This window comes from Hippopotamus amphibius, chromosome 8 (genome assembly GCF_030028045.1).
Source record: "Hippopotamus amphibius kiboko isolate mHipAmp2 chromosome 8, mHipAmp2.hap2, whole genome shotgun sequence".
NCBI classification, from domain to species: domain Eukaryota; kingdom Metazoa; phylum Chordata; class Mammalia; order Artiodactyla; family Hippopotamidae; genus Hippopotamus; species Hippopotamus amphibius.
This window is the reverse complement of record NC_080193.1, coordinates 24,820,994-24,833,031: the sequence shown is the minus strand read 5'-3', so window position 1 is coordinate 24,833,031 and position 12,038 is coordinate 24,820,994. Positions and strand designations below refer to the sequence as shown.

The 12,038-nt window shown below is 41.5% G+C and overlaps 1 protein-coding gene across 1 annotated transcript in view; it reads left to right on the top strand.

Moving 5' to 3' along the window:
* The window catches only part of TMEM132D (transmembrane protein 132D), an 807,498-nt gene that overhangs the window by 422,116 nt on the left and 373,344 nt on the right, over positions 1–12,038 (top strand). The window lies entirely within an intron of this gene.

Sequence of the window (12,038 nt, the reverse complement as noted above, 5' to 3'; positions counted from 1 at the left end):
TTTTTTTAACCTGATTCTCTCCAAACTTAGACCTTGAAGCAGAGGCCAGGTTTAAGAGGAGGAGATATTTTTGGAATAGAAGATGACGATCTAGTGAAGAAAAGGCAAGATTTTTAAAAAATTATCCAGCTTCTTTTATCTCTCCCTTTGCCTCTCAATTTGGGCCTGGGGGCATATGTGAGAGTTAGCATAGAATATCTCAGCATGCCAAGCCTATAAAGCACAGGAGGGATCTAAAGACAGCTGAAGAGTCTGCTAACCTTCTTTTCATATGACTACCAAGAGGAATCAAATATCACGAATCATATATCAGTGGTTCTCAGCTTGGGTTAGATTGGCAAATTCTAGAGACAGTTTTGGTAGGAGAAGGGTTTGCTACTGGTATCTAAGGGTTAGAGGCCAGAGATGGTGCTAAACATTCTACAATGCACAGATGGCTTCCCCAAACAAAGAATTATTTGGCCCAAAATGTCCAGATTGAGAAACTGCGCCTCACAGAATCTCAGCACGGCAAGCTCAGAGATGTGCTCTTAATTGATTTAGAGAATATGAGCTTTAGCATAAAACTGAGCGGCAGGTGGCGGCCGCTAACCCCACAGTGATGGGAAGATCAAGGTCAGGGTCACCTGGGCCAGGTTCTGCACCTGAGCAACTCTGTTACCTATGGAAAGTGTGGAACGGCCACAGTTAGAGAGCCCCGGCTCTGGGAGTTCATTTAGTGTGTGTGCAGGGGAGCCACAAATTAATTAGTTAATTAATTCTTTTATTTTTAGAGGAAATGAAAATATTTCTTGAAAAATGAATAGCCAGGGCACCGCAACCTTTAATCATCATGCAGGTTTTCATCCTGAATTTCAACATGGCCTCATTTGGGGGTGGGGGTCGTTCTTCACATTGAATCTACCATTTCTCATTCACTTGGTTTGCAGTAACCGCATTTCTGTAATCTTTCGGTTTGTACTTTCTCATTTTTCTATTTGAACTCACAGAGCCCTTAACAATTCCCCTCCACTAGCTCTGCCATGGCTATCCATAGTATTCTAAGACCATTTACTAAATAAATAGTCTTATTTTCTTGCTGATTTGAAATGCCCAATTTTGGTGCATACCAGATCTCTGTATGTGAATCCAATCCTTCTATTTCTGGACTCGATAGGCTGTTTTATCCCCTGCTCCCTCTTCACTGAACAAATATCACAGTGATTTAACAGTGTGAACTTCGTACTTCTGCCTTTGATAGTGGGTCCCACTTTGCCTTCGTAATGGCCCACCATTTGCAAAGTCATGGTGGTTATTCGTGCAGATTCCTCCTTCGTGTGGATTTAAAAATTGTCTTGGAAAATCTCCTAATAACTACTATCGGTATATTGATTAGAATTGAAATGAGTTTATAGATTAATTAGTGGGTGGGACCAACATCTCTGAAATTATGAGTTTCTCTTTTCAGGACTCTAACATTCCATTTATCATGTTGTTTTCATTCTCCTTTCTTAATACATGAGTATATTTAAACATGGCTGTGGGACACCTGGTCATGTGCAATTTGTGAAGTCACCCTGGTATTTTCATCATTCTGGTCACAAGAGGCATCATTTCTCAGAATGGTGATTTCCCAACCAAAAACGACAGCCCCACAAATTTCCATAACAACCTCTCCCACTGCGTACGCACAGGGACACACACACACACACACACACACACACATATGCCGGGGGGACATTTCATTAATACATGGGAGGCGTTGTTTTTGGTTGGCACACTTTCTGGGAGGTACCACTGGTGTTTAGTGGACAAAAACCAGGGATGGTTCATGTCTGGCAGTGGGGTGGGAGGCGCTGTCCATCCAATGGAGAATGGAGTCTTGCATGCACACACAATTTTCAAATACCCTACAGGACAATGGTGACGAAAGATAGGAAGCCTATTTATAAGTGCTTGATCTTACTATTTGATGCCATTTATATATAAATATAATTTATTTTGCATCGTTTTAATATACACCAAATTTCAGGGATGTTCTCACTGGTAAAATCAAGACAAGATTGCATTCTGTAGAGTTCAGAACTTTTTCAAAAATTGTTCAGCTTTCCAGAGAATTCTGTCACTTTTCACAGTATCACATTCGTGATGTCTCTTCCAACGGCAAAAGCCTCTGACGACTTCTTCATGCCTTTCAGAGTAGTCGTGTGGTATATCTTTACATTGAAATGCTTATTATTTCATTAGAAATCACTTTCCTTTCGTTGGTTCATTACTTTATGGTTAAGTTGTCATATTTCTTTTGAATTATGCATGTAGATACTCCTATTATCTATGAATTTCATTTTAGAGATGAAAGAGGACCCAACAAAATATTTGTTATAAAGAGGGGGCATTGAAAATACTGTCTTGGACAGATTGAAAACAAAATCTACTTTTCGAGAAGGTCTGACCCCATTATTTTCCCTCCCTGGGTCTTGTGTGTGTTCTTTCTATCTTCCCGGAATCGAAGAAGCAGTTTGTGGAGGGAAGCCTGTTCTTACAGGTCCTGCTCCATGAAGAGTCATGTGCACAGAGCGAGTTAGCACAGGAATGGGAGATGGGAGCTGCCTACCTAACTCCAGCATCCCACCTTTCCCACATCTGTGAAAGTCCAGCCACAGTGGCCTTCTCTGAGCTTCCTGAAACACCAAGCCATTTCTACACCAGACTCTTTATCTATACTGGCCCCTCACTACTTACTGGGCAGAGTCCAGCTTACTCTTTACATCTCAGTGAATGTCACCTTCCTCAGTCATCTAGCTAACAGTCCCCCTGGTGTGCTCTCTCAAGACTCAGTCTGCTAATGGCAATTACCTAGTTTATAATGATACACATTGGTCTTGCCCCCTTGTATGTTTCCTGTTAACTCTTTCAAAGTCCAAGCTTCCTAAAGTCTTTTGTTCACCTTTGCCTACTCAGGAGTGACTACGTGATCTTGGAACAGAGTAGGGACAGGGTAAACATTCAGTGAATGACCAGATTATGGTGAAAAACTGTAGGAGAGCAAAGTACATCTCCCCAAAATGTGTCTCTTTGACATGAGGATTCATTTAGGTGAATTATTTTTTAAAAAGTAGAAGACTCTGGAAGTCTTTCTTTTTACCTTTCCCCTTAGTTGCCTAAAGAATGTAGAAAGAGGACCTGTTCTAGGAAGAGAGCATCCCCATATGTAACCATAGTATGAACTGGGTGTGGAGACAGGGAGGAACTTGCAAAGTCTGTTTGTTAAATCCCTCTCTGTATCCCATTGTCTTCACCTGGCCCAGCAAACATCTGTTTACCAAACATTTTCTTTCCGTCTCCATGTCAATTGCCTTCTTCCCCTTTGAGGACCTCTACCCCAACATCCTCTTATGTCTTTAGCTGAAGATGGTATTTAAGGTGAGGGTCTCAGCCACTTGGGTGAGTTATTCAGTTTTCTTGGGTCTCTCTCAAGTATACATGGGATTAAGCTTTTGTTTGATTTTCTCCTCTTCATCTGCCTCATAAGTCTTAGACCAACCAGAAGAACCTAGAAGGGCAGAGGAAAATTTCTTCCTCCCCAACACTGTGTACTGAGAACCTTAGCTCTCCATGTATCTTCTCTTTCTTTTTCTGTCTCAGATATTTAGAAGCTAGGATAAAGTGCCAGCCTCTGTAGGTCAATGTCACACATTCCAGGAAATATCTCTTGGCATGACAGTCAGATACAAGAGTTGGACAAGATGGACCAGTATACTGAGCCGTAGAGATATCCTATGATTTAGTCCTTGCCTGTAACTGCCCCTGCCGTGGCCTGTAGGTTAGTGCTCGTTGACGGGAGCCTTGCAAGTTGGTGGAGTTTTCACCTGTCAGTGGACATGCTGTGAAGTGTTATCTGTCCAGCCTTCTGTCATCAGAGCCTTTCTACTCCCGACAGTGGATCAGTAAAGACACGAGTTAAGTGTGATCCAAAGGTCAGTGAGCTGGATGTCAGCCCAACACACTTGAACATCATTTGAGCACCAATTATCCTACTTATTACCATGAACTTATGCAAAAATCTCACCTCTGAGCTTTAGCTTCTACAGCCCTCACAAGAGAATACTCACACCTACTTCACCTGATTGACGGGCTGATGTAAGAATCAAACATAAAAAAATTACCTAAAGCACCACTAGACCTAGACCAGAGCAAACACTCAACAAATTAACAGGTAATGTTTTAGAAGAGAATTATCTATGTACACATGTAGTTATGAATAGTATTTCTACAGTTTGGAAGACTGTTGTATCCCAGAATCTTCTATTACAATGCAGATGCCTTTGAAGGATTAGTGTTGAGAAACAACTGTGTCATCTGTTGACCTGAATTAATAGAGGTATCAGAACTATTAGAAGCAGAGAAGATAGATCTTTGAAAGGAAAAAAAAAAGGGGGGGGGACACACTGATCCACTTTGCCACTCTCTGCATTTTCAAAAGCCTTGTTGTTTAAGTCTCCAGAGTTCCACCCAAAAAGGCACAGCTCAGGGATTCAGAATTGGCTTGCATTGTTTGCATAGAAACATGGTTTCCAACAACATATATTTAAGGAATTAATTCACTCACTGGTTAGTTTTCGGTGGAGTACCTGTGATGTACCTGATCTTGTGCTAGGCACATGGAAACAATGGTGAAGAAGAAAGACAATATCTACTTCCTTGTAGCTGATATCCTGGTTAAGTGAATGTTTGATCACAAGGAGAAACTCGTGAATGCTCGCTTGTGTCATGAAGGACTGTTGGTGAAGATCCAGATACTTAAAAGTTAGTGGAAGACACATGGTCAGCTCTTCCAAGTCCCCCAAATTCTCGGGTACCTACTTCCTCATCTCTCTCTGTCTCTGCGGGTCCTTGTGACCCATCATCTCTCTTATGTTCTACTTTTTTCTTCTTACTCCGCCGACTAGTTCTCTGATCCTTTATGGACTTACAGGGAGCCCTGGTTACCTGCAAATTCTCACTACAGATGACAACCTTCCTCTGCTTTTCTAGGTGCAAAAGGTGCTAAGACAACATTTGGGCCAGTTTTAGCCCCTCAGAGGAGCAGCTAGTTTTGTAAATGTCCATTTTTGAGAGAAGCTGTTTCTAGATTTGTACACATCGTTGCATGTTGTCGTGTGACCTGGAAGCCTGCAAGTGCAATTTCCATGATATTTGTCACGCCCTTAAGGAATACAGGATTTAGAGGTGAACAACTCTGAGTCCATTCTTGGCTTACCAGCTATGTGTCCTTGGGCATGTTACATCACTGCTGTAAGCGATAATTTCCTCACCCTAGAAGTAAAGACAAAAACCCACATACCCCACACATAGACTTATCAGGAGGATAAATTAAATCAGGAACCATACGCAAAACCCCCATTAAATGGATGACGCAAAGGAGGGAGTCCTTGATAAATGCTAGTTCCTGTCATTCAGAGGATTGCAAAGCATGAATTACACTTCTAGATGTGTTGGTAGGTGCTTCAATCACCAAAAATAATTTACATGTGCACACACACACACACACACACACACATACGCAAAACCATAAAAATACTTGAAAACCGCTTGGTAATTTTGTAAAGAAACCTGTGGCAATGCCTTGCAAAGTTACCCAGAGGAATTGTTTTTGAAGTTTGTAACCCAAATGCATTCATCTTTTAAGACCATTTCACAAAAACAAATTGCTTTTATAGTCAAAACTACAAATTTAGACTCCTTGATCAATACCCCCATTTTATGAGCTGTCTATGGAGAGAGCTGAAGATGCTACCTTGCTTGATAGCCTGGGAATAAAGATTGATCAGCCAATATCTTCCCATCTATAGACTCCAGGTTGATTCACATACCATACGCAGGCAAGGCGGCCACACTCCTTCCCTTCTCAAAATTACATAGTCAATACCTTTTCCGCTCAGCATGTCTTATAAAGGCTTGGAGGGGAATATGACCCCAGTGGGAAGGGGAGCAGGTGATAAAGAGAGGTTAAACCTTGCATCCAGCAAGGACTGGGGAATTTCAGTTTCAAGTTTCTTTGCCTCAGCTTGCCATACTTTTCCTGTGATTCCACTTTAGAGGTGATTCTGGGGTTTTGATCTTCAACAGAGACCACAAATGACCAAATCGAAGTGATGTGAAGATTCAGGTTGAAGTTTGTCCATTGAGCTTCCTAAGGGGAAAATCTTATTTCCCTTTGCACAGATTTGCCCCGGCGGGAAACCCACAGTGTTTGGCCCTTCGTAGTTCAAAGGCATTGTGGTAAATTTCAGTATGCAGGGGTCATTCTGTCTGGCTTTGTAAGAAAGCAAGAGGTGCACTACAGCAACAATAATGATGAGTGTTATTCTCATTCTCTGTGCCAGTGGGGTGGTCCATGTCGTGTATCTTGAACAGAAGAGGTGATCAGTGATTCTTTGAGTGATGGATGGAATGAACATTCTGTTTTCTTATTAGACTTTTAATTTTTAATTTCTTGGTTACCCTACAGGAGTGGTTCTCAAATGTTAACACTTATCAGAATCATCTGGAGGGCTTGTTGAAACATAGATTGCTGGGCCCGCTCTCAGAATTTCTGATTCAATAGGTCTGGACAATTTGCATTTCTAAAACAAGCTCCCAGGTGGTGCTAAGAACACACTTTGAGAACTTGTATCACATTTCATCCCCTTAATCCTTTTAAGCATCTGTAAACTCAAAAGAAAAAATGTCTTGCATGCATAGAAACCAAAAAGACAGACTTTTTATTGGAGTAGAGTTGATTTACAACGTTGTGTTACTTTCAGGTGTACAACATAGTCATTCAGTCGTGTGTGTGTGTGTGTGTGTGTGTGTGTGTGTGTGTGTGTATGTATAATTTTTCAGATTCTTTTCCTTTATAGGTTATTACAAAATATTGAGTAGAGTTCCCTGTGCTATACAGCAGGTCCTTGTTGGTTATCTATTTTAGATATAGTAGTGTGTATCTGTTACTCCCAAACTCCTAATTTATCCCACTCTCCCCTTCCCTTTTGGTAACCATAAGTTAGTTTTCTATGTCTGTGGGTCTGTTTCTGTTTTGTATATAAGTTCATTTGTATATCATTTTTTGATTGACATATAAGCAATATCATATGATGTTTGTCTTTGACTTACTTCACTCAGTATGACAATCTCTAGGTCCATCCGTGTTGCTGTAAATGGCATTATTTCATTCTTTTTTCTAACTGTCATATCCCATTGTATATATGTACCACATTTTTTTTAAAGGTATGTTTTTGGTTTTGGTTTTGTGTTTTTAAAGATTTGTTTTATTCTTTCTTTCTTTTATTTTTGGCTGCATTGGGTCTTTGTTGCTGCATGCGGGCTTTCTCTAGTTGTGGTGAGCAGGGGCTACTCTTCACTGAGGTGCACAGGCGTCTCATTGTGGTGGCTTCTCTTGTTGCAGAGCATGGGCTCTAGGTGTGCGGGCTTCAGTAGTTGTGGCATATGGGCTCAGTAATTGCACATCTTCTTTATCCATTCATCAAGACAGACATTTTTAATCTCTTGATTTGCAGCAATGAATAAATATCTTCTGCACTAATGGAAGACAAAAAGGTAGCAATCTTGCTCTCTCTCAATGACTACATAAGATGCAGTCTCTTATGGGTGAAACATACTGTAAATATCTCAAAGGCAATCATTCTGTGAAACTCCAAGCCTATGCGTCACCCAAAGGAATACAATTACAATAGCAATTTATGAATAATTGAAGTTGAATTGAAATATAAGTCACAAGAGCTCTGAGACAAGTTGGGAATTGGGGTGGTTTGTTTTTGTTTAAAAATCAGCAAAAATTTTTTTCAAAAAATATTATTTTGTTTGTAGTTCATGCTTTTCTAGTCCTAGTCATTTTGCTTTTGCTTTCTTTGCCTGCCTTGACACTTTCTCAGCTAAAATTCTTCATAAGCCAATTATAAAATGTTTTCAAAAAACCATATCAGATAATTCAAAATAAATGAATATACAGTATTAAAGAGCTGTCAGGTCATTCTATGAAAGGGAATGGGGGAAAAGAAAGGGACTCCTTGAAAGTAATTCTGTTGAAGCTATCTATGACAGATTGTTGGATGAAACAAAGGAAACCGTATGTATAGTCTGACCTCATTGAAAAGAGACAGATGATAGATAGATAGGTAGGTAGCTAGATTACACAGGTACACAGTTTAAAGTAAAAAGATAGGGACTTCCCTGGTGGCACAGTGGTTAAGACTCTGTGCTCCCAATGCAGGGGGCCCAGGTTCAATCCCTGGTCAGGGAACTAGATCCCACATGCATGCTGCTACTAAGAGTTCACATGCCACAACTAAGGAGCCTGCCAGCTACAACTAAGACCTGACACAAGCAAATAAATAAATAAAATAAAATAATAAAGTAAAAAGAAAATATCCAAATGATTTTATGTGAAAATCCTTGTACACAAGTGGTATATTTGTGACTGACTCTTGTTTCTTCTTTTTACTTATTTGCATTTTCCAATTTTCTACATGTTACTTTGAGATAGATGATGAGGGCCTACTGTATAGCACCGGGGAAAAAAGATACAATCTGTTTGTGGGACATATATTAAGTTAACTTTAAAAATGCATTCCAGGGACTTCCCTGGTAGCACGGTGGTTAAGAATCCACCTGCCAATGCAGGGCACATGGGTTCAAGCCCTGGTCTGGGAAGATCCCACATGCTGCAGAGCAACTAAGCCCGTGTGCCGCAACTACTGAACCTGTGCTCTACAGCCCGTGAGCCACAACTACTGAGTCCATGTGCCACAACTACTGAAGCCCATGCGCCTAGAGCCTGTGCTCCGCAAGAGAAGCCACCACAATGAGAAGCCCATGCACCACAACGAAGAGTAGTCCCCACTCTCCACAACTAAGGAAAGCCTATGTGCAGCAACAAAGACCCAATGCAGCCAATAAATAAACAAATAAATTAATTAAAAAGATGCTTTCCAATGTGCATTAAGTGTAGACAAAGACTGTTTGATTCCATGTATACAAGGTACCTAGAATAGTCAGATTCATAGAGTCAGAAAGTACATTGGTGGATGCCAAGGGCCAGGGACTGGGGGATGGAGGTGGTGGGTGGGTGGGGATGGGGAGTTAGTGTTTAATGGGAACAGAGTTTCAAACTAGGAAGGTGAAAAATTCCGGAGACGGATGATGGTGAGATTTGCACAGCAAGTGAATGTACTTAGGGCCACTGAATTGTACAGTTAAATTGGTTCAAATTGTATGTTTTTTATTATGTGACTTTTACCACAATGCACAAACATTAAAAAAAAAAATATCGGGGAGGGTGGGGGGGGAGTCGAAGGAGGGAGGGAATACGGGGATTTGTGTATAAAAACAGGTGATTGAACTTGGTGTACCCCAAAAAAATAATAAAAAAAAATAAAATAAAATAAAATAAAATAATAAAAAACTTATTTAAAAACATTTTTAAGAGATAGTTTCCTGTATCTTTAGAGCATGGAACCAAGCTCTTTCTTTTTGATTTAAGGTCCCTTGTCTGTGAGCCAGTTTTGTTCATTAAGTCAGGGAGGAAAAGTTTTGTTCTGTTGTTGTCTTGGTGTGTTAGGTGACATGCAGCTTTGGAGCACAGTGTAAGAGAGGAGAATTTAAGTAGCGTGTCTTACCACTTGGGCCTCTTTCAGAGAACGCCCCATTAAGGCATCATCTAGAAAGCAAAACATCTGTTTCCATCTGGAAGAAGCCAGACTTTAAAGGTGCGGCATTAAAATTGATTTATCAAATCATAAAGATAAAGCAAAATAAAATGCAGCATGCACCCTCGGCTTGAAGTAATTAGAAATATAAGGCTGTCGGGGGAAAGAGCAGTTTGTAACGTATCTTACGGAAAATATTGTTTCATGAAGTGTGAAGAGAGACAAGGAGAAGCTGCCAAGGGGGATTTCAAAGCAGTGTAATCACCGAGATACAATTGGGGAAATATTTATGGATCTACTTGCATTTTTTTGATGAAGACCTCATGACTTGCATTTTGGAAAGCCAAAAAAGGTAAAAAACTGAAAATCAAAAGCTGTCGACGGAAGGTCTCTGGAGGCTGGGTAGATGCTTGCAGCCTCTCTAAAGCCGGAGGTGGGGACAGGTTCTGACTGTTTCATTGTCCTCTCCGCCCCATGTGAATGATGCGTGGGTGACATCTGCATCAGTATCTCCCACGTTCCTTTGAGATAATGAATGCTGACTGCGTGTGTCAGGGAAGGGACCTAGGGATGTGGTCATCACGGTCCAGAGGAATCAGCCACAAGTGGCCTCGCTTAGGGCCAGAGCGCCCCAGGGAGTGATGGAACTCGCCTTCCTGGCTCACTGCCCTCTTCTCTCTGCAAGACAAAGATAAAGCAACCCCTGGGAGGCAGAAGGCAGGAAAAAAAAATGCAGCTGTGTGTAATGCCTAGGAATGCTAGCCCTTGAAGACATCTTTGCTTTGTCTCATAAATGCCATCCCCAGAGTGGCTGGAGTGAGGAGCTCGCCTGGGTGGAAAAACTACTTCAGGAGCGACCCTTCCCTTCCCGGCTGCTCCTGAACCCCCTAGTCCCATGTGCTCTTCTTAGAATGCCAGGCCCTCATTATCTGTTACCTGGACGATTGAATGCTCTCTCCACCCTCCCCCAGGGCACAGCACACGCAGCTGCCTGTTTCATCTTTCTAAAGTACAAATCTGTCCAGCCTCCTTCCGAGTAAAAAACTCCAGTGGTCTTCCACTGGCTTCTGAGTAAAATTCAGCTCCTGCAGCCCAGCACTCAAGGGCTTGGGGGAGCTGGTTCTAAACTGTATGTTTAGCCCAGTATTATTCTTCCAGCACAAAACTGGACGCATCATCCCATTGTGCCTTCTTCCCATAAGAGTCCCATCTAGCTATCTAAATTCTTCCTGGTTTGAAGGCCAAGTACAAACACCTTGACCTCACCATGCCTGTCCTGTCATCATTTCCAAATTCTCAGTTTCTTTATAAGGTTCATAAGGTCGAGCTCTGCTCTTCGGGCTGCCCAGCATCCCTGCCTCTTCTTCCCATTGTTGCATCCTGAGTATGTGAGGGGAACTTGCTCCTTTTCACAATTGTGGGCAGGTAACCCAGCCCCAGCCAATCAGAACAGCCCATTTTCCTGGGCCACAGTGATTGGTTGGGGGTGGTGATATGACTCAAGCATAACCAGTGAGATTCCATCCCAGGACTTTGGCTGGAGCTATTAGGAAAATAACTCTCTTTCCAGGGATGCTATGGAGCTGGTATCACTTAATCCTGGAGCAAAGTAGCTCAGTAGACACTTTGGAGAATCTGCCTTGTTCATACAACCCCGGATATATCTGAGCAGACTTCTTGGAGGTACTGACATTTAAGCTGGGTGTTGAAGAATGAGTAGGAGTTTCCTACACAGGCCACCAGGGACTAAGCATTCCAGGCTAAGGAAGTAATATATGAGAACAAATAAGAGTGCACATGGTGAATTGGAGGGAAATACACATAATTCCTCATGGCAGGAAGACTGTCCAATGTTCCCAACTGATCTCTGAAGTATCTACAGAACAGTGCTTTCCCCAGGCAGTATATTTAATAAATGTTCATTGAATAAGTGAGTTAATGAGTGAACGTCATTGTCAGGTGCTGTTATAGGTAGTAAACGATTCATAACAGCTACTGGGAGAAGGAATGATTAATTAAGGCTCGGATAAATAAATTGTTATGTGAAAATTAAAAGTCTACGCAACCAACCAGTGTTACAGAAGTCCTTCCTGCCAAACCAACCTTGAATGAGAGACCAGACATGAGAGTCTTTGTCATTTAGTTGGACTAGGCATGTAGCAAATGACAACAACAAAAATACTGTTACTATCAATGATTTGTTATTTGTGGAGTGTGTGCTCTGTGCTAGGAGTTGTGCTAAGCAATCTACTTGCATTGCATCAATCGCGGTTGACGTTAATCCAGCGACATAGAAACTATGAATATCCCCATTTTTAATGAGAGAAATAGGGCTAGGGGATGTTATTCAAC